Source organism: Azolla caroliniana, unplaced genomic scaffold (assembly GCF_043228905.1).
Source record: "Azolla caroliniana isolate FFs.n. ecotype wild unplaced genomic scaffold, voAzoCaro1.0.p SCAF_27, whole genome shotgun sequence".
Taxonomy (NCBI): domain Eukaryota; kingdom Viridiplantae; phylum Streptophyta; class Polypodiopsida; order Salviniales; family Salviniaceae; genus Azolla; species Azolla caroliniana.
The window spans coordinates 38,277-60,000 of record NW_028230462.1 but is presented as its reverse complement, the minus strand read 5'-3'; the positions used below and the strand labels follow the sequence as shown (position 1 = coordinate 60,000).

At 48.0% G+C, this 21,724-nt stretch overlaps 3 non-coding genes and 2 pseudogenes across 3 annotated transcripts; 4 read left to right on the top strand and 1 right to left on the bottom strand.

The window, feature by feature from the left end:
- The window catches only part of LOC147849610 (25S ribosomal RNA), a 4,112-nt pseudogene extending 3,654 nt beyond the window's left edge, over positions 1–458 (bottom strand).
- Positions 459–15,377: 14,919 nt separating this feature from the next.
- LOC147849609 (18S ribosomal RNA) lies at positions 15,378–17,198 on the top strand (annotated as a pseudogene).
- A 645-nt stretch (positions 17,199–17,843) lies between these two features.
- On the top strand, positions 17,844–17,917 carry TRNAP-UGG (transfer RNA proline (anticodon UGG)). Its single transcript has one exon. It is a non-coding gene; the product is annotated as a tRNA-Pro (tRNA).
- Positions 17,918–19,999: 2,082 nt separating this feature from the next.
- TRNAD-GUC (transfer RNA aspartic acid (anticodon GUC)) lies at positions 20,000–20,073 on the top strand. Its single transcript has one exon. It is a non-coding gene; the product is annotated as a tRNA-Asp (tRNA).
- An 800-nt stretch (positions 20,074–20,873) lies between these two features.
- TRNAK-UUU (transfer RNA lysine (anticodon UUU)) lies at positions 20,874–20,946 on the top strand. The gene has a single exon. It is a non-coding gene; the product is annotated as a tRNA-Lys (tRNA).
- Positions 20,947–21,724: the final 778 nt, after the last annotated feature.

Below are 21,724 nucleotides of genomic sequence, written 5' to 3'. Positions count from 1 at the left end.
TCGGATTTCAGGTTTTCTATTGCACTCCCGGCATACGGCGGGGTCTTTTCACTTTTCCCTCACGGTACTTGTGGTACGCTATCGGTCATTGAGGAATACTTAGGCGCGGGGGTGGTCCCCCTTAGTCACGTAAAGCGATCATTATTCAAACACGGTATCCGCGTTTTGTAATGGTAATCAAACTTGCCAGGAAAGATCTACGGGGCTATCACCTTCTTTGGCCAGATCTTCCAACCTTTTCAGAATTCCTTGAGGAAGGGTTCCCACCCTTCCCTCTACTGCAAGTTCTCCCCCGCACGGGGCCAGGGAAAGCGGCCCTTCTGGGCTGGGGCCCCTTCCCTTTTCTTTGCCTAATCCGCTTTCGCTCGCCGCTACTAACGGAGTCTCAGTTGATTTCCTTTCCTTTAGCTACAATGATGTTTCAGTTCGCTAAGTTTCTCAAGTCCGAGGCAGAGCCGCAGCACACGGCATGCCCGGCAAGCTTGGATACGGTTTCCCGATTGGAAACCCATGGATCACAGACGGTATCTCCCCATGGCCTTTCGCCTTTGGAAGCGTCCTTCCCTCTCAATGCCCAGGCATCCATCCAATGCATTCTTTTCGATGCAGTAGGAGTTGAACCTACCGAACACCGTACAAAATCTTAATGAGTGTTCTGCGATCGCCACTCAACCTGTGACTGCTTAAAACCGAGACAAAAAGAAGCCCGCATAGATTATTATACAATAATCTTCGGACGTTTGTAAAATGCGGAAGAAGCGCGGAAAGAATTGGTCGAGTACTTGGACAGAGGATTCATTGTTTCGACGAAAACGTCTACCAAATGACCCTGCATCCTCTGTTTTTTCCTTTACGCTCTTGAGTTCTCTTTCCGTGCTGTGCGATACGAAGTTTGTACAATCCGCAGCAAGCAAGCAAGCAAGCAAGCAAGCAAGCAAGCAAGAAGGGCTTCGTCCTTCCTCCTTTCTTAGCGTCTCGTTTAACTAAACACTTTAGATTTCCCTGACAAGTTCCCTAGCTCTCTCGAGCGTAAGAGTTGAGGAACAGATTTTCCGATAATGCATGCCAGCCAGGGATTTACGCATCATTGGTATTGTGTGTTTACCGTTCTAATCTGTCTTCACATCCATAGCTTGCTTTTTTGCGTTGTCGTACGCCTTTTCATTGTTTCTGGCTGATATCAGATTCGCATCTGACCTTTAGGCAATCGCATATACGATTTGAAAGGGTCCGGGCTGTCGAACCACGTCTCCCGAAAATTATCAGTACATATGGCAGAAAACGCTTTTCACATATCGAGGTCGGAATGGGATCGGGTGTTTCACGTCTTACAAAGATGCCCGGACGGAACGAAACGCTTGATTAATGAACAAAAGAGTGCTAACGACAAAAGCGGCGGGCGCCGAACAGCAAGCAAGCAAGCAAGCAAGCAAGCAAGCAAGCAGGGAAAGTGCAAATACAGCTGGTACTTAGCCTTCGATCGCTACCAACCTCACAAGGATGTCATCAATTCGCAGGTGGTTATTAAGTAAAAAGTGTAATATAAATGGCTACCAAACCAAAGTTCTTCTTTTGAACTTTCAAGAAGGCCTGAATATTCATGGATTATTATACGATAATCTTTAATGCGGCTCAGATTGCGGAAAGAATTGAATGCTGGAATTTCGAAATTCCGTTGGTAAAATTCAGAAGGATCATGCAAGAAGGCAATATCATCTTCTGGCCATAATCTGCGAATCCAGCAAAGCAAAGCAAAGCAGCACTTTTCTTTTCACTTTAAACCGAGCCGGCGGCAATCTTGATGAATCACTGGCAAGAAGATGCTTTGCACTTTTCTTTCCACTTTAAAGCAGCAATCTTTGAACTCGGAAATGGCACTTTTCCCTGCAAGCCTGAAACGCACGCCTTCCCCAAAAGAAAAGCGGAACCACCTAACGAGTATTTTAAACAGCAAGCATGATGAACCGGCATGTTCATCAAACCAAACAGGTTCTTCATGCATGCATGAAGGCCTTCATGATGATGAAAACCGCTTCATTGGAATGTCACCGTCTCATTGACAACACGAATGATAACGAATTGACAATATGAATAGTCACGTTAGTTTCCCATTCTTAAGCATGGATTATTATACAATAATCTTCATTTGCTTTTTTACTGTTGACAACATGTAGTGCGGGGGCAGGGTTTGAACCCGCAGTCTTCAGGTCATGAGCCTGACGAGTTGGCCATTTACTCCACCCCGCAAGCAAGCAAGCAATTGATCTCTCTCTAGCGAATCGGAATTTATTTTAGAAAAAAAGAAGCCGGCCAACTCCTATTCAATCTACTTGTGCGGGGGAATGTTTGCTTGCCCGCAGACCCAACTCCACGTGTTATTGATCGCATTTCCCGCTGTCCGTCCAAATGAACTTGCACTACTGGTTATTAAAGCAGCATTGATGTTACCTTAAAAGCAGCAAGCGCGCAAGAAAAGAAAAGAAAAGAAGCAAAAACTAGCACTCCCTTACCGGCTAGGTCTCTCCCGGCAGGCCACTGCCGCATTCCCAAAAAGCAATGTATGGGTTTCTTCCATCACGTCACTGTCGCATCGCTCGTGCTTCGCACTCGCTCGGAGGAAATGGGATTCGAACCCATGATACAAGAAGATTGTATGTTGATTTAGCAAACCAATGCCTTAAGCCGCTCAGCCATACCTCCGGTTGGGATGGGGGATTCATCAAGCCCCCATCCCGAAGTGCGTGCGTGCGTGCGTGCGTGCGTGCGTGCCTACTTGGGCCAGCATGCACCTATTCTTTCTTTCTTTATCATCTTTATTTCCCAGATCTACAAGGGTATCCCTCTTCTCACCTGCATCTTATTTTTTGGGTTTCCTATTTGTGCGTGCTGCTTTAAGTAGTTTCATCTATCCACTTCTCCAGACACAGTATCTTAAGTACCAATGATGGTGGCCACATCTGCTGGCATGTGATTTTTGAACGTAAAGTCAGGTCCTTGTAAATAGGCGAAGCCAGGTGCTCTTATTTTACAACAATAAAGACGATTAGTTCCATTACTGACTGAGAACACACCAGATTCTCCTTTAAGTACTTCAGCTACAGTATAGATAGAAAAAGCTGGTACAGAAAACCCTTCTGTATAAGGTTTGAAATGGTGAATTGGAGATTCCATAGATTATTTCATTTAAGGTCATGATGAAGGACATGGCTTACGATCATCGGCTTTAATCGTGCCGCTGAGCATTTAATTAGGACGTTATACGATGATTCAAATACTTTATCACGTCTCTTCAATGCGAATACAATAACGATCGTGGCGATCTCCCCTGGTACCCACTAGTACATCGGAATCCGATTAGTCATGAACATCGTGAGGTGCTGCTTTTCACAAATCCCAGCATACTCCCGGTTGGGATAGGTAGGCCCCTTCTAGGGCTTTCCCCCCCTCTGAGCCGTACGTGAAAGTTTCCCTTCATACGGCTCGAATGCATTCCCAGAGGCCCGCCCCTGTAACGCGTCTGCAGGCACTTGGAGATGAAGGGCATTCCTGGTTCATGCGTGAGCGTCCATAGCACCAGATTTTGGATTGATTGGCGGCGATCCGGCTGGCTCATTTTCCGCCAGCACAAACAGAAAAATCTTTTTGCTTGCCTCAGGCCACTTACCGCGTGGCCCGCGGCGGGCGGAGAGCGACCGTGACCAGTGGAGTCAGAACGCGCGCTACATCCGTAGCAAACAAACAAACAAACAAACAAACAAAAGGGATGTAGTTCCGACGCGCGCGTAGGTTGAGGGCTTTCATCGTGCGTGCGTGCGTGCGTGCGTGCGTGCGTGCTAGGTTGTTGGCCAAGACTAGTTACTAGTCCGCCAATTTCTTTCTAGATCTCCATACTTCCGTACCGTCACAATCTTATGAAAAAAGGCGGCAGGTTGTTCATCTTTCTTAGAGCGCTGCTTTGCCCCTCTGTGCTGCTGCTTAAAGCCTTTATGCTTCCCTCAATTAATCGATTTGTGCCACTTTACCACCTTTCAATTCAATTTGATTCAAAAAGTCAGGTCACGTACTCTTATCTAAGCAGGCTCGGCCCTTGCTTTTCGGGTCTTTCTCCACCCATACCTCGTTACATGCCTAGCCCTTACGGACGCACAGATGAATATGGGCTTACCATGTTCCATCAATGGCATCTAACCTATGCCGATTTCGGCGGACTGTGCTCTACCCCGGTGAACCCATGCGGTTTCGACGTGCCCAGAGGCCAAAGGCGAATCCGTTCACGGTCCGTCAGACTAACCAGTCGAAGATGGCCCTAGCCTTGCCTCGGTCATGCTTTACTAGGCTTATACACATTTGCTTACGCTGTCCCCTCTTCAGCTCACCCCAGCCCCCATCTTGAGGGACGTTGCCCTCAAGGCTTCACACCAAGTCTTTACAGTCAAAGCGTGCTTGAGCAAGGTCAGGCAGAACCGTTGCCCGATGGGAACCTCCCCCATATTGCTATCGATGTCTTCATGTCGCACAACCTCTTAACATTACACCACTGAATCCCCGATCCAAAGCTTACTATGCAGTGACGGTACCGATATCCACTAATCATTATTTCCAGATACGGTTGTTGGTCGGCGTTTCCTCCGATTCGTCAATACGAGAAGCAAATTACTATGTGAATGAAAAAGTGTCTCCACTCAAGCCCAGAGGCAGATCTTATGCCACTCCACCTAGTCATATATAACTAGCGTACATCCTAGCTCCCGAGACCCTTTCATAGGATTCCAAAAGTTTTTCTCGCTCTTCAGAAGCCCACGGAGACAGAGTTGATGCTCCCACGTCCATGACATAAATAGTTAAAGCAGGTAAATAATTTGGGATTCAAGTTGTTTCACAAAATAACACTCATATATATTAAGCTCATAACGGTACCTCACAATTGCAAGGTCTCTCTACAGCTGAAGGATAAGCGTGTTCTTAGGCCATCATGGGAACGTAGATAGGGTTGAAAGTTACTCGATGCCAGCTGTGCTGCTGCTGTGTTGCACACGTTCACTCGCATCACATACACAAGTGCTCTCTGAACCGTGCGGGATGGTCACCCATCACACGGCTCTCCAACTTGAGTTACCCGAAGCGTTATCATGGTTTAGTTTCCGCCTCGCCAAAGAACTCCTGCCCATGAGCATTTAGATGACATCAGGACTAGAGCCTTCGTTTGTGAAGTCAACAAAAAAGCAGCGAACGTGGGTCGAAGGCCCGAAGGGCTGGGGAGAGTGCGGGGCGCGGCAAGCGCTTCTTTACCTCGCAAACAGCAGAATTGGGAGGGAGATAAAGCGGTTCATCAAACCCGCCAACCCCTTTTTCATCCGGTTCATCATGAAGGCGCTGAGCCGTGCTCTGGCCAGGACGGAAGGACCCTGGAAGTCATTCTGGCAACATCTTCGAAGGGTGTGGGGTTGACTGGCCAATTCCCGTTCCGACTGGCACAAACTCTGCCGGATGATGAAAACCGCTTCTTCGGCCGCTTCCCCCGGCGCTGCTCAAGTGTGCGGCGTCGGTCTGTCCGCCAATTTAGGCCCCTTCCCTTCCCTTCCCTTCCCTTCCCTTCCCTTCCCTTCCCTTCTGCGACACTAGCAGCACCCTATGCTTACACGGTTCCCGAAGCAGAAGGTAGGCAGGTACTATGAGCCCTCTGTCCCACACATCTATCCGGAAGTGCGGTTCACCGGTTTCACCGAATGCTCCTATTTCTCTAGCGGTTCATCCGGGTGAAGCGGCAAAGGTCGTGTGAGTGTGTGGTTACGCTTCAGATGTTTGCTATGCCCATATTGAATCCCAGTTTCCCTTATCCCCGGTGCACTCGCTTTGGATCCTCAACACACAGGGAGAGACGCGGTAGGGAGAAAGCCCGGCGCTGCCCAACACGTCCGGCTGATCGTTCCGCTGGCATCTCGCATTCACGATACTCCCCGTTCAACTGCCACTCAAGAGTGTAGTTGGAGATACGCTAAGAGTTGGCTATTCCCGGTTATCTCCTTTTATGACATGCTGTTGCCGTCGTCATATCCTATACGTCGATTAGTAATATCCGCTCTGCCGTGGGTTTTTGCAGTGCCCACAGGAGGACTTCATTCGGTGACTTTTCACGGTCGCCCTCCAAACGATCAGAATGAGGTAAAGCTTAGAAATACGTTTTATACTCGATTAATTTTTCCGTGCCCCTAGTTGGGTAGGCGTCGGTCCCTCGCTGGCCGGATCCCCCCAACGGAACCGTACGTGCAAGTCTCCCCGCATACGGCTCGCGCCATTTTTTATAGGTCAGGTGGGGTTCAGCGGCCCAGCGTTCATTCGCTGGTGAAACGTATCTCGTTTGGTAGCTTATGCGCGTACGATTGGATTGCTGCCCGCCCCCTTGTTTCGTAACTCTCTTCCAGGGTCCCTCTGTTGGTTGTTAAAGAGGATACTTCCCTTGGAGGGAGGGGGAAAGCAAATTATCCTCCCTGTGGGCAGCGCCCGCCGCCTGTCGTCGCACCGTAAACCCGCCAAGGCCCTGGCCTTGGGCCCGGAGGAACCAACCCGTGGGCCTAGCCACGGCGGTAAGGCCGGCTCCTCATTCTCACTCCTTTCTCCAGCAGGCAGCTTGAACAGAAGAAATCGGCCTCCTCATTCCCGTCAAATGACCCGGCCCTCCCGGCTCGACCGCTTGCTTGGTTACGTTTCTGTAGTTTCGTCGGTTCCCGTCCCGGCTTTTCTTGTATGCTTTCGGCAAGCAAAAAAAACGCTAGCGGGCCTACCACGCTTCGCGCCTGCGTCTTTGCCAGACAGTATTTGCCAGTAGTGCCATCCCACCCGACCTGAGGATTTAGTTTGTCCCTTGCTAAAATATCTTTGAAGAACTTGTACTGATTTTCCAGGTCGGTCCTCGCGAGCGGATATGGGCCCTAGAGGATGGTGTAGAAACTCTCTGCCCGTAAGTCGTGCCTGAAAGCGGTTCATCCGGGTGAAGCCGGCGGCGAGGAATTGACTGGTGCTGCGTTCACTGCTTGCTCGAAGGCCCGTATCCGCGCAGGCAGTAAGCAACAGATTGGTTCGTAACAAAAACAGCTTAGAAAAGAAAAAGAATAAAGTTATTTCCTATTAAACTAGTGATTGTAAAGAAAAAAATCCTTCACAACGCCAAGGTATTTTAGCAAGACACTACATAAGACTTTCGCCCTGGATGATATATGGGTTCTCATGAGAAAGAATGGTCGGTTTCCTTTTAATGAAGTAAAATCCACACCTTGACGCCCGGAATCCCGTAACGAGTGAATGTTTATTAGGAACCGAACTGATGGGCTTTCCCTAAAGTAACACCAAAAGTCTACCTCCTTTCGTGCGTCCTTCGCCTCCTCCTAAATAAATTCACTTTCTCTAAAGTAGCCCAATGGATTGTTAACAAGTTCTACGATATACTTATCTTCAAGCCAACCAAGTACTTTAGCACCTTATTGCATACATGTTCGAACTCAACTCCAGGTCGCGTATAATCACTCTCATTGCAATCAACCATGGCTACTCCAATATTAATTAATTTTGGCTTTCTTTCTATAAACTTTCGTTCCAGCCAGGGAAACGGTGAAGGATAGTGATTTACGGCATGACTGTACAGTTTAGCCGTCACCACTTGTAATTTGAGTCGATAGCCAAACACGGATTATGCCCTCTACGCAGACAGAGAACCGCCCAACCTAGCTGCGCAAATTGCTTGCTTGCTTGCTTGCTTGCTTGCCCCCTTCTTGCGGATGCGGAAGAACTTGCTTGCTGCTAAGTTTTATTAGCGCAGGTGAAGGCCTTTCCGCTGTCTGTGAGGCGGATAACGGGCAATCTCACTCATTGCGCTGTTTTATTGACTTCGCCACGGCACCACTTTTTTGGCGGATAAACGGCCTTCATGCTGCCGTTAGTCGAGGCGGCCCGATGAACCAGTGCAGCAGAAAAGAATTTCGGTTATAGAATGGCCGGTCTCTTTCACTTGCTTCTGATCAAAGGCCGGCAGAGAAGTAGCCGTACAGATAGCATAGGCTGCGGCCTATTCTTGCAGAGAAAACAACTTCGAGAATGATAACCCGTAGGTACCGGTGGGTTCGATCAGTCCCTGGAGTTCGCTAGGTGATATCTATACGGCAAGGAGGATATGAAGCTATCCCTACGGAATCCAATCCCTGTGGTCCTAGATCGGTCCCGAAGCACTAGTCCGGTACCTGCTGCAATCAGTCCCTATGGTACTTGCTGCAACCAGTCCCGAACCCAAAGGTTTGCTACGCTGCCGCTGTAGGCATAGTTGGTACCGATGTTCACTGAGATTGGGAATCCCCGCTTCGTGCTGATCGTATCGTATTCTCTTCGCTTATTGCAGCTGTGGTAATCGAGGCTTTGCTTTGTATTCTCGAAGTACGAACGCTAGCTGATCGCTTCGTATCCTTTCAACCGTTGAGGAGCTGCAACTGCTTGGCGTTGTCTATGGCCATGATTGTATCGCGGTTGGTTCGGGCGGGAATCAATCAAATCGCCACTTTTCACGCGCCCGCCGGTTCATCCCGGAGGAACCGCACAGGAGTAATTCAGACTGTTTCTCTAGTCAATTTCGCGTGACCGTAAGACGCAATTCTGCAAGCGGAAAAAGGGACTCGAACCCTCAACTCCAGCCTTGGCAAGGCTATACTCTACCATTAAGCTATTTCCGCCAGCGGAACCAGAGCCGAGTGCGGTTCTTCCCCCGTAGAGAAAGCGCTATAGCTTTCGGGGGAAGAACCGCAATGAAGACTTCATTGCGGTTCCCTTGGAACTATTGACTTGAGACTTCGATGACTCATCGATAGGTCCATGCCCGGAGAGATTCGAACTATCCCGGATTCGAAGTTTGGTGCTCGAGCTACAGGCACAAGTTGACCTTACAGACCGAACAGAGGCTAGTAAAATCTAACGCTTAGCTTAGAAGGTCGTAAGATCAGACCAGACTTCGCCCGGAAAACGAACGTAAAGCATTGAAAGAGCGTTGCTTAGTGGCTGGCTTTGGCCGCCTTTACGACCCAAAGACGAATCTCCGGGTCCCAGCTTATTATCCTGCAATGTTACGGATTGACTGTTACTGGTGCTAGGTAAGGAGTTTCAGTTTTGGGCGTCACTTTCGAAATATCTCGAGTAATGGGTTCATGTGAGTGCATGAACAATCCAACTACTCTACTAGGCTGCTTCCCGCCCTGTTTCGCAGCTTGCTCCCCTTCGGCGGCACGGCACGGCACGGCACGGCACGGCACGGCACGGCACGCACGCACCTGTCTTCCCGCATTCCGTCCGCTGAGCGCAAAGCGTCGACAAAGAAAGCAGCTACCTTTTCATTATTATACTGTAATCCCAGCGCAAACAAAAAAACTGCCATGAATATCGAGAACGGAACAAGAAGCCACAACGAAATCAAGTCAAGTCTACGGAAGCTTAATCCGTTTGTTCTTCGTAAACAATTGGATACAAAGTCAGTACTAACCCATAAGGCTCTGTTTCAGATTCAAAACTAGGGTTCAGCTATGAGATTTGACTCTAGGTCACGCCTTCGGTTTGTGTTTTCCGCTTGAAACATAATATCACTCGTTGTACCGGAACGGATCCCTGAAAAGTTACTTAATCCGCTGTTAGCGTCAAAAATTGTAAACCCCCTGAAGTTCATAAAGGAAGAGGTATAAAATATTGAAATGAAATTATACGTAGAAAACAAGGAGAAAAGAAACAAATCGCGTCATATATTCCAGGAACCAAATCAGTTTCCAATAAATAAGTCAGACTTGCCTCAACCTAAATCTCCGGAACTGGACCCAAAAAAGCCACTTGGGTTTGTGATTAATCAGGTCCCGGCGATAACACTAAGGTTAGTAATCTGACTCGGCACTAAATTGACCAGATTAGCATAATAGTACGTTGAAACAATTTCCTAGTTGATTCGGAATTAAAGAGAGAAATTTAGTAATATATCAAATGATTAATTAATATCAGCCGTTACCGCGGATTCCGTCACAAAGCAGGATTGCCATTACGTGGTTAATGAACCTACAGCAATGTTAAGATCTGTCGCAAGTCAAGAAAAGTTTCAATCAATCAACGAAAGAAGAATAATTCGTTTTTCATTCACAAAAATGAGAGAAGGCAAGACGCCAGGAAGAAAACGAAACCGAAGGAATAGAAATGAAGAATACAATTATGTAAAAGCAGCCTTCTGAACACTAGTAATAGTAGCCGCGCCGCTAACAGAAATGGGGAAAACACCACTAAAAGCCAAGAAAGCACCACGGTATTGCCCATACTTAACCAACTTTTAGTAATACTTTCATTATCATAATAAATTGCAAGGGAGATGAAAGAACAGGGTCCTCCTCAGGTTGTTCAAGAGGGTTTAAGGGTTTCCGTCGCTCGGACAAGTATGCAGCTTAAGCAACTGCGGAACGTGTCGCGTAAGCTGCCACTTAACCCGAAATTAGGTCAGTTGAAGTGAAAATAAAAGGAATTGGTCTTGTAAGAAAGGGATTTTCGCCGAAAAGTTCAAAAGAGGGAGGTCCTGTTACTATCAGAATTCACGACGTAATCCCAATGCTACATAATGGATGCTGACCCCCTAAAAAACGTCGTGTCTAAATACCACCATAGAGCTATTTGTCTCTACTCACCAACGTCAGAAGGTTTGGATTGGTCCTACAGCCCAGCAGGTCATGGAAGGCTTGGCTCGAGCAAGGCGAAGGAATAAACCCGAATAGAGCAGCGAAGCGGGGAGATGGAATGGAAAAAGTCGACTCAAATTAGAATAATTGCAGTTTAGTTAATACCTTACTCGTCTATTCGTTCATCCAATTTCTCCATACGACAAATATCCATTTTTTTTTGCCAATCGATCGAAAGAGTCGGCTCCGCGAAAGGTAGTTGCACTGCGGGGCTCACTCTGGAATTTGATCCTATGATTTAGAGCTATGTGGATGCCCTCCCTCCGCGTAGTCCCTCACCTTTCAGTTGTATATATCTATTTCTCTCCGTCTCTGCATAGCTACGGATACACGGCTTTAGCGCTTCATTCACCCAGTCTATTCTGTCAAAACTTACTTTCTTTATAATGCAAACCAACACTGGGGGAAGGTCCGATCCCTCCCCTCTATATCAATGACATGGTTCACCTCGTCGTGAGGTTACTTCCCTTTCCCATCTCTTTCTTGCTAGGAACTGCCATGAATGCAGGAGACTGCCCTGGGTATAAAGTGCCGAGGAAAGGGATTCGACGGAAGAGAAAGGGAACGAGATTGTTTAAAGCTAGAGCAACGGAATAACCATCTACTATCTCGGAAGAAAGAATTACCAACTATCACACCAAATTGCCAGTGGATGAGATCGGTTGAGTGGTATCGGTTGGGGATGGAATTGCACGTGTTTATGGATCGAACAAGATTCAAGCAGGAGAAATGGTAGAATTCGCCAGCGGTGTGAAAGGAATGGCTTCGAATTCTGAGAATGAGAATGTAGGAATTGTTATATCCGGTAGTGATACCGCCATTAAAGAAGGAGATATGGTCAAGCGCACTGGATCTATTGTGGACGTTCTTGTAGGAAAGGCCATGCCGGGTTGTGTAGTTGATGCGTTAGGAGTACTCATTGATGGAAAAGGTGGGGCGGCCGTTAGATCATCTGCGGTCGAAAAAGGTTGCATACAGGCATGAGACTAACCAGAACCCGCGAAGGGAGGCCGAGACCATAGCATGTCGCAAAAGAAAGCACGATTGAAGGCAAAGCGGACGAATGAAAATCATCGTGCAGCCCGGTAGTTTGGTGAAAGATGAGGCCGAAAGCAGCAAATCGGAGTCTTTTTCGGGTGACCATGCCCTATTCGTTCGTTCGACGTGTTGCCAGATAGACGCGGATATGCTCCCTGCCTGCTATAGGCACATTATGGTCAGGCCCGATTGAGTGCCACTTCTCCCGCCCGTAAACGAAAGTTTACAGCAAGCATGAGAGCGGATTACCTATCTATTCTATTGGGGACGGAAGACTGAACGACATCCCGGCAAGCCAAGCAAAGTGGGACCTTTCAACTCTTATCTTATTATGGTCCCAACCATCCGCAGGTAAAACCGGCGAGATCTTCGGCGGGAGGAAAGCCCCGGAAAGAAGTCAGAGGGCCCATACCACCTGCCTACCCTCCTAAGGCGGAACCGGCACTTGGTGAATGCCAAGTAGAAAACGGGAAGGAGCCTATGCATTTGTCATGCCCGGAGTTCGAAACAGAATAACGAAAAGGCAAGCAAGTTTTACCTGACTTAACTGAAAAGCCATTTTCCTCTCTGCAAACTCCAGGAGAGAGTGGACTTCAGGAAATCACAAAGTGGGTCCCCAAGGAGGAAAGGAGGAGGGAACTTGTGAGGAAGTTTCCACCCTCCTTTCGGCCTCTGGGGTTAAACAAGACCCAGATAAAGTCAAGTTAGAGAGCCGTGTAATGGGCGACTATTCCGCACGGTTCGGAGAGCACAACTACGATCACTTCTCCTCGGCAGAAGCTTGACTCTATCTTTGAGCGCGGTAGAATGAAGACGTGTAGAAGTCAAAGTCTCTGGGATTATTGCACGTAAATCTGTCCACGAACCTATGTAAACAGGGTTAAAAGCGGTGGATAGCCTAGTCCCTATAGGTCGTGGTCAACGGGAACTGATAATCGGCGACCGACAAACTGGAAAGACTGCTATAGCTATTGATACCATTCTGAACTAGAAACCAATCAACGCATAGGGCACCTTCGATAGTGAAAAATTGTTTCGCGTGTACGTAGTGATTGGATAAAAACGTTCAACCGTGGCATAATCGGTTAAGATTCCCCCGGAAGCCGGTGCTCTGGAATATCTCATTATTGTTGTAGTCACGGCTTCGGATTCTGCTCTCCTGTAATTCCCGGCACTACATCCTGGTCGTGCTACGGGAGAGTCTTCTAGAGATCATGGAATGCACGCATTAATCATCTATGACGATCCCAGTAAGTAATCAGTGGCATATTGATAAATGTCATTATCGCCACGTTGACTACTAGGTTGTGAGGTTTCCCTCGGAGATGTCTTCTATTCATATCTCTGTTCATCGGAAAGAGCCGCCAAAAGGTTAGACTAGACTGGTGTAGGTAGCTCGATTGCTTCACTCGTCATTGAAATATAAGCTGGAGACGTTTCTGTTTATACTCTTATCAATGTCATTCTCATTACAGATGGATAAATCCTCCCGGAAACTGAACCTCTCTATCGCGGAGTTTGGCTCGTTATTAACGTAGGATTACTCGTTAGTTGTGTTGGGTCTGCCGCTTAGCCGAAAGCTATGAAAGCACTTCGTGGCACCTTAAAATTGGAGCCGGCATAACATCGTGAAGTTGCCGCTTCTGCGTAATTTGGGTCAGACCTCGATCCCGCTATTTAGTATTCGCCATATTGCGGCGCTAGGCTTACCGAGGTACTTAAATAACTATAATATCCCCTGATCCCTATCGAATGACAGATTGTAGTTATCCTCGCGGCGGTCAATGGGTTCCCGGACTAGATCCCTTTGACATAGATCGCTTAATATGAGAAGGAACTCCCCGACAAAATCAAACCACACATACTTGAGGGTATCAAGGAGTAAAAGCTATTGAGTGAAGAGGTGTAGAAAAATCCGGCTACGTTCCGCTAAAAAATTGCCAGTTCTCTATCATCAGTAACAACTGGTTCAGTCTAGTTCAAGAGATGGGGAAGGAGGCCCCCTCACGTAATTACTAAGGAGACCCTCCCTTTTGTTTGTAGGAGCGTTAGGCGGGTGAGCGGATAACGGCGGGAATTGAACAAGCCGATAGATCACCGCCACCTAACCTATAGGTGGTTTGCGGGAATTGGCCCAGTTACCTCCTATAGAAATGCTTTGTTTGTTTGTCTTTTGGTAGGGACAGTCATTACGCGTAGCTTCGTTGGACACAACGACTGGCAACGGTTGATTTCGGCCGGCAGCTTCGGGGAAAGGTTTGAACCCATGGCTATGGCAATCTATTTTCTGGCTTCTTTTTTTCTAAAATAAATTCCGATTCGCTAGAGAGAGATCAATTGCTTGCTTGCTTGCGGGGTGGAGTAAATGGCCAACTCGTCAGGCTCATGACCTGAAGACTGCGGGTTCAAACCCTGCCCCCGCACTACATGTTGTCAACAGTAAAAAAGCAAATGAAGATTATTGTATAATAATCCATGCTTAAGAATGGGAAACTAACGTGACTATTCATATTGTCAATTCGTTATCATTCGTGTTGTCAATGAGACGGTGACATTCCAATGAAGCGGTTTTCATCATCATGAAGGCCTTCATGCATGCATGAAGAACCTGTTTGGTTTGATGAACATGCCGGTTCATCATGCTTGCTGTTTAAAATACTCGTTAGGTGGTTCCGCTTTTCTTTTGGGGAAGGCGTGCGTTTCAGGCTTGCAGGGAAAAGTGCCATTTCCGAGTTCAAAGATTGCTGCTTTAAAGTGGAAAGAAAAGTGCAAAGCATCTTCTTGCCAGTGATTCATCAAGATTGCCGCCGGCTCGGTTTAAAGTGAAAAGAAAAGTGCTGCTTTGCTTTGCTTTGCTGGATTCGCAGATTATGGCCAGAAGATGATATTGCCTTCTTGCATGATCCTTCTGAATTTTACCAACGGAATTTCGAAATTCCAGCATTCAATTCTTTCCGCAATCTGAGCCGCATTAAAGATTATCGTATAATAATCCATGAATATTCAGGCCTTCTTGAAAGTTCAAAAGAAGAACTTTGGTAGCCATTTATATTACACTTTTTACCGCTTCTTCTTCTTCCGCAGTGCAGTTTTCTTGCGCTTCATGAAGAAAAGGTGCTGTTTGAAATTGTAGCTTGAATCTTATCGGAAAACTAACTCTAGGCCTTCTTGATGAACAGCTATGGATAATACGGCGGAAGTTGCTTGCGGGGAAGAACCAAGGTGGTGGATGAACCCGCTGCTTCATCAGCGCGATGAAGACGATTAACGCTACTTATCGGCTACGGTAAAGTCAGACGGCCCGATGGGGGAGTTGGTAGCAGAAGCTAGACAATTGCTAGCGGCCCAACAAGAAAAGAAAAGAAGCGGATTGACGTGGCCGCAGTCATTCGACCTCCCCATGCTATCTGAGTGGATGCACCTCACCCTTCCACTGGCTATGCGGGGACTGGACCAATGTGATCTCGCCTTGACGTTGGCGGTCCGGCTTATGGAGAAGAGACCAACTGTGGTGTGGCCTTCTCCAACCAAGAGTCACACCAAAATTCAAATATTGCACATGAATTCATCAACCTGCCTCGTATGGCAGAAATTGACCAAAAAACCGAGTTTGATCCTGGCTCAGAATGAACGCTAGCGATATGCTTAACACATGCAAGTCGAACGTTGTTTTCGTCTATAGAACAGTTGAAGACAAAGTGGCGAACGGGTGCGTAACGCGTGGGAATCTGCCAAACAGTTTGGGCCGAATCCCAAAGAAACGAAAGCAGCTTTGCTGCTTGCTTGCTTGCTTGCTTGCTTGCTTGCTGCTTTTCGATAAAGCTAAAAAGCGCTGTTTGATGAGCCTGCGTAGTATTAGGTAGTTGGTTGGGTAAAGGCTGACCAAGCCGCAGATGCTTAGCTGATCTTTTCGGACGATCAGCCACACTGGGACTGAGACACGGCCCAGACTCCGTAGGGAGGCAGCAGTGGGGAATATCGGACAATGGGCGAAAGCCCGATCCAGCAATATCGCGTGAGTGAGTGAAAAACGTCGCTAACGCGAGGAAGGGCAATGCCGCTTGTAAAGCTCTTTCGTCGAGTACGCGATTATGACAAGACTCGAAGAAGAAGCCCCGGCTAACTCCGTGCCAGCAGCCGCGGTAAGACGGGGGGGGCAAGTGTTATTCGGAATGACTGGGCGTAAAGGGCACGTAGGCAGTGAATCAGGTTGAAAGTCAAAGGCGCCAGCTCAACTGGCGGAATGCTTTCAAAACCAATTTACTCGAGTGGGACAGAGGGGAGTGGAATTTCGTGTGTAGGGATAAAATCCGGAGATATACGAAGGAACGCCGAAGTAGCGAAGGCAGCTTTCTGGGTCTCTACTGACGCTGAGGTGCGAAAGCTTGGGGAGCAAACAGGATTAGATACCCTGGTAGTCCATGCCGTAAACGATGAGTGTTCGTCCTTGGTCCGCGGATCGGGGGCCCAGCTAACGCGTTAAACACTCCGCCTGGGGAGTACGGTCGCAAGACTGAAACTCAAAGGAATTGACGGGGGCCTGCACAAGCGGTGGAGCATGTGGTTTAATTCGATACAACGCGCAAAACCTTACCAGCCCTTGACATATGAACACTTGACGTATGAACACTTGACATATGAACCGGTGTGCTTGTCCTTAACGGGATGAAACGAAAATTCATACAGGTGCTGCATGGCTGTCGTCAGCTCGTGTCGTGAGACGTTTTTGGTTAACTCCTATAACGAGCGAAACCCTCGTTTTGTGTTGCTAAGATATGCTGCTCCCAGAGGATCAATGTCATCATTCACCCTCGGCAAGCAGGAACATAGAACATGGGCTGGCTTCCGACGAACTTGAGGTTCCGACGAGCGAGCCGGTGGTAAGTGAGCCGCTTCATCGGTACCTGCCCATGAATCTGTGTTCAGTCAGCGGTTAGCCAGGATTGATGACACTCCCTCTGTGCCGATGTTGCACTCACAAGAGACTGCCCGTAGTTCTACTATGGAGGAAGGTGAGGATGACGTCAAGTCCGCATGGCCCTTATGGGCTGGGCTACACACGTGCTACAATGGCAATTACAATAGGAAGCAGGGCCGTAAGGCGGAGCGAATCCAGAAAGATTGCCTCAGTTCGGATTGTTCTCTGCAACTCGAGAACATGAAGTTGGAATCGCTAGTAATCGCGGATCAGCATGCCGCGGTGAATATGTACTCGGGCCCCGTACACACCGCCCGTCACACCCTGGGAATTGGTTTCGCCCGAAGCATCGACCAGAGATCACCCATTACTAAAGTGTTCCATGCCTAGTTGAGTGTGGCCCATTTTGGTATTGGTGGTCTTCTTGGCGCATATCACGGTTGGGTCAGTGACTGGGGTGAAGTCGTAACATGGTAGTCGTAGGGGAACCTGTGGCTGGAGGGAATCTCAAAGGGAAGCGCCAGCGTCCTTTCGTTAACTGTACTGACTTGATGAAGTTAATTCCAAGTTGGGTAAATGCCGGCCCGGCCCGGCCCGGCCCGGCCCGGCCGGATGAAGCGCTATGCGCGAGGAGGAAGCGCTTCTTCATGAAGCGCATGAAGGGATTGAAACCGTAGACCAATCGCGGATGAAGCGGTTAACAGTTGAGCTACCAGCGCGGGAAGGGAAAATGTACGGTTAGTATCATATACATTCTTTGACTTTCGAGCCGCCTCATGACCTGTGAGACGTTAACTATTCAAAGACCCCAGCTGCTTGCTGCTTTCTTCGAGATTTCATGAACCTCGCTTAAAGCCTAAAGCAGCAAGCAAGCAAGCAAGCAAGCAAGCAAGCATTGGAGTTCGAAAAACGTATAGATCGAAAGACGACGACAAAGCGAAGGCCTTCATTGCATTGCTGCGACTTGCTTGCTGCAAGGACATAAGACTTTCTTTCTAGGCCCTTTTCCCTTCCCGAGATTGAGTGATGAGAGATCGGGTGCCAACCAAGCGGCTTAGGCGCTAATCGATAGCTTACGCCGGCCCTCAACCATTACTGCTGGGGATGGCCCACGCAGCAAGCAAGCAAGCAAGCAAGCAAGCAAGCAAGCACGAGGTGTAGCGCAGTCTGGTAGCGCATCTGTTTTGGGTACAGAGGGCCATAGGTTCGAATCCTGTCACCTCGATTATTGCCGTGTACTGGGCGGGTAACCTTTCGCTCCGTCCTTTTTCCACGTCTTTCTCTGCGCTTCTTGCGGCTTCTTGTGGCATAACTCTGTCCACGGATCAAACAAGCATTGTAACCTGCCTGCCTGAAACTTCTCTGAAGACATGACCTTCTGAGTCATCTAGGCATTCATTTTGAAACCCGGAAATTTCGTATATAGAGTTGTGAAGACTATGCCTCCTATAGATAGTAGGAAATGGTTAACCCGAAGGTCCTAGGATTGAGAGGAGGTACTACAGATCGTAGTGCTTTAACCTCTTGCCATAAGCATCTGGCTGGGTGTAGAGTTGATTCAAGCACGTCTTCATCAGGTTTTCAAAGCCAAGTCCCTTTCGTCTAGTGGTTAGGACATCGTCTTTTCATGTCGAAGAAACGGGTTCGATTCCCGTAAGGGATAACTTTCTTGCTTGCTTGCTTGCTTGCTTGCTTGCTTGCTTGGGGAGGCTAGCAAAAGGTCCCTAGCCTCTTCGTTAGAGGGTTGAGCAAGAGGTCCACAGGACCCCAAGGTCCCGTAGTCCCCACGATGAGTGAGGGCTGGTTTCTCGTGGTTCAGAATGTAAACATCCCCCGCTGAACCCACCGCATCGTCTCATGTGGGTGTCTTAACACTTTCTGAATTGCCGACGACAAGACAATCTGTTCGTTGATCGAAGTCTTGAGCGATTGGGGGGTTCAGTTGAAATTTTGCTTGCCGGCTGACTGACGTTCTCAACAACCAACCAACGATGGGCCAACGAACGAACGAGACCATATGCACCGCGGCATTCCCCTTCCCCGCGCGCGAGCCTTTTCATCCGGATGAACAAATTCGTCACTCAACGGCGGGCGGTCAATTCGCGTAGTTTTTATTTTGTGCACAATCTAACTCTTGTGACCGAAAGCGTGCTCATGTCAACGAGACAAGTGCGCCGGAAGAGTCACTGGAGGAGTAGCGAAGGTGCGTGCCGGAGATCCCCCTTCGACTGATGAGAGCGAATCAAACTCTGACGAGCAAGCAAGCAAGCAAGCAAGCAAGCAAGCAAACCTAGGACTTGTAAGGGACGAGAGGGGAGACTTCACATGGAGCGCCCAGGCTTACCGCCTAGAAGCCGGTTCATTATATCAGACCCGCTTCATCGGTTCCCCACAGCATATCAAAATCCTCATCGCCGGTCGACCCGCCAATCTCTTCTCTTGAGGAGAAAAAAAGGCAAGATAAACCCTCGAAAAGGAATGCAGATCCGCTTTCATCGAGTTAACCTTTCAGAAAGAGATCGGCGCTCGTCCCTTCAGTCGCAAACCGAAGCCAAAAGTGGGTGGAGAACTAGAATGGAAATCGACATGTTGAACGATGAACAGGCTAGAGAAAGTGCGTGCAAAGAAAGAGAGATTCAGCCGAACTACATACATAGCCTGCGTAAAAAGAAGAAAGAGAAACCCTGCCTGCCTGAAGGTAGAGCCAAGGAACCTCCGTAAAGCAAAAGGGAAGCAATGCGGACTGCCTATTTACTAAATTTCCAGATGTTCCCGTCACCTGTTATTTGGAGTCGATAGCCAATTCTGCCAGGGACAACTATTTCACCCGCAAACCAATGCCTTAAGCCGCTCAGTCATACCTCCGGCTGGCTCCCCGTTCATCATGAACCGGTTCATCATGAAGGCCTTCATGATGAAAAAGGGGCGGGTTTGATGAACCGCCTTGTAAGTGACCCTTGGCAGCGCATTATAGTCTCTCTCGTGACCCTAACAGACACCCAATAGTTAGTTACGCTAGAAGGTGCGAAATTAATTGGAGTAGGAGCGGCTATCATTGCCTCAGCGGGAGCAGTAGCAGGTACTGGAAACGTATCTAGTCCTTCGACAACCTTTGTGGCGTGAAATCTCTTATTAGCCAAATAATCATTCGGTTATGTTACTCCAGGCTTTGCCTTAACAGAAGTTATCGTCCCGTCTGCTTCGACGATGGCCTTTTCAACATCATTCGTATCTCGAGAAAACAAAGGAGAACAAATAGGTTGTACCTACGTACGGGATGGGGGGCTTGATGAATCCCCCATTTCCAGGGGAAATAGCTCAGTTGGTTAGAGTGCTGGTTTGTCACGCCAGAAGTCGCGGGTTCGAGCCCCGTTTTCCCCGTTAGCATCATGCCAAGTTTGTTTTCTCAAGTCGGAGTTGATGATATTGATGGAAAAGAAGCCCGACCACCTCTGCCCTCCGAGTAGAGCATGTAGCGGAAAAACCAACCTTGTCAGTCTCTACCCTTTTTACACAGGCTATGCCTTTTCTCGTTTAGCGTAGTGTTCAAACATTAGTTTAGGTCATTTAGAGCCCATTCTGTGGCGGTTGGCTCATTCTTTGCCCCTCCGTGCTGGCTTGGCTGCTGCTTAAAGCCTTTATGCTTCCCTCAATTAATCGATTTGTGCCACTTTACCACCTTTCAATTCAATTTGATTCAAAAAGTCAGGTCACGTACTCTTATCTAAGCAGGCTCGGCATGGAAATCATGGGTGGGGTTTTCGGCCACGAAAGGGCAAGGCTTTGCAGTACCAGGTAGGCCTCCATGGGAGAGTGTGATGTACCAAGTCAATCGTTTGAATCCAGAAAACCTTCCAACTTGCTTGCTTGCTTGCTTGCTTGCTTGAGAATGCAATCTTTCAATTATCAGAACTCAAATGGAATGTGAAAGCCTGCCTAAGACGACGACAGAGGAATATTTTGAAAATAGCCCATGGAAAGGCGAAGAAGGGTATTAATGGTTGGCATGAAGCAAATGAAGCGTCTGAATCAAAGGATAGTTACCTATATAACATTCATTTATATATACTAATATAATGCCATCGCGATATGCCCGGCGAACCGGGTCAGAGTTGTTCTTTTTCGTTCAATTACCACATAGAAATCTATCTTATAATTAGTAATAGTAATACAATACATTTGGGTGTATAGCTCAGTTGGTAGAGCATTGGGCTTTTAATCTAATGGTCGCAGGTTCAAGTCCTGCTACACCCAGACTTGAGACTTATAGTAATTACATGATTACAAAAGAAAGTGTACTTCAAAGATCACTCCGCTTCGGCCCAGTTGTGTTGTTGAAGGGGCCATCTGTAAACGTGGCTAGGCTGTACAGTTAAGTTGCCCCTTGCACTCACCTTACGCCTCGACATCATCCATTCGAAAGCGCGCTCGCTGAACCGCTCGAGGACGAGGGAAAAAGCTGGCTTGCTTTTCCGCCCGTAGTACCCTCCTATAGAGCTAAGATTGGAGCTGCCTCTTTTTTGTTTGAAAATGTCAGAAAGGCAGAGCAAAAAAAGTTGTTGTTTTCGAAAGGAATTGACAGAAAATCTTGTAGATAGAATGGCCGCCTTGACTTCCGAGGCTCGATGAAACGGGCTGGCTGCTATGAAACTGCCCAACCTACTTAACTCAGGGGTTAGAGTATCGCTTTCATACGGCGAAAGTCATTGGTTCGAATCCAGTAGTAGGTAACTTGATTTTTCATGCATGGTTTCACTAACCAAGTACCGAGTTCCGTGTTTTCCAGCTTGCATTCGTCGTGAGCCAGAGCCAGTCCTTTGTCGATGGAAGACTCGCGGATGAAGCGGTTCATTGCTGCTGCTTTCGTTCCGATACAAATTAGATAGACCGAGCACTATACATGCCGCTATTGCTTCTATGAAATAAAGTAAATGGGGGGAAGGTCGACCCGCTTTCTACCAGGCGTGCGGAAAGCGATGAAAACCTAACTAAACTAAAGGTCCAATTTTCTGGCTGCCTTATGGTTGAAGCA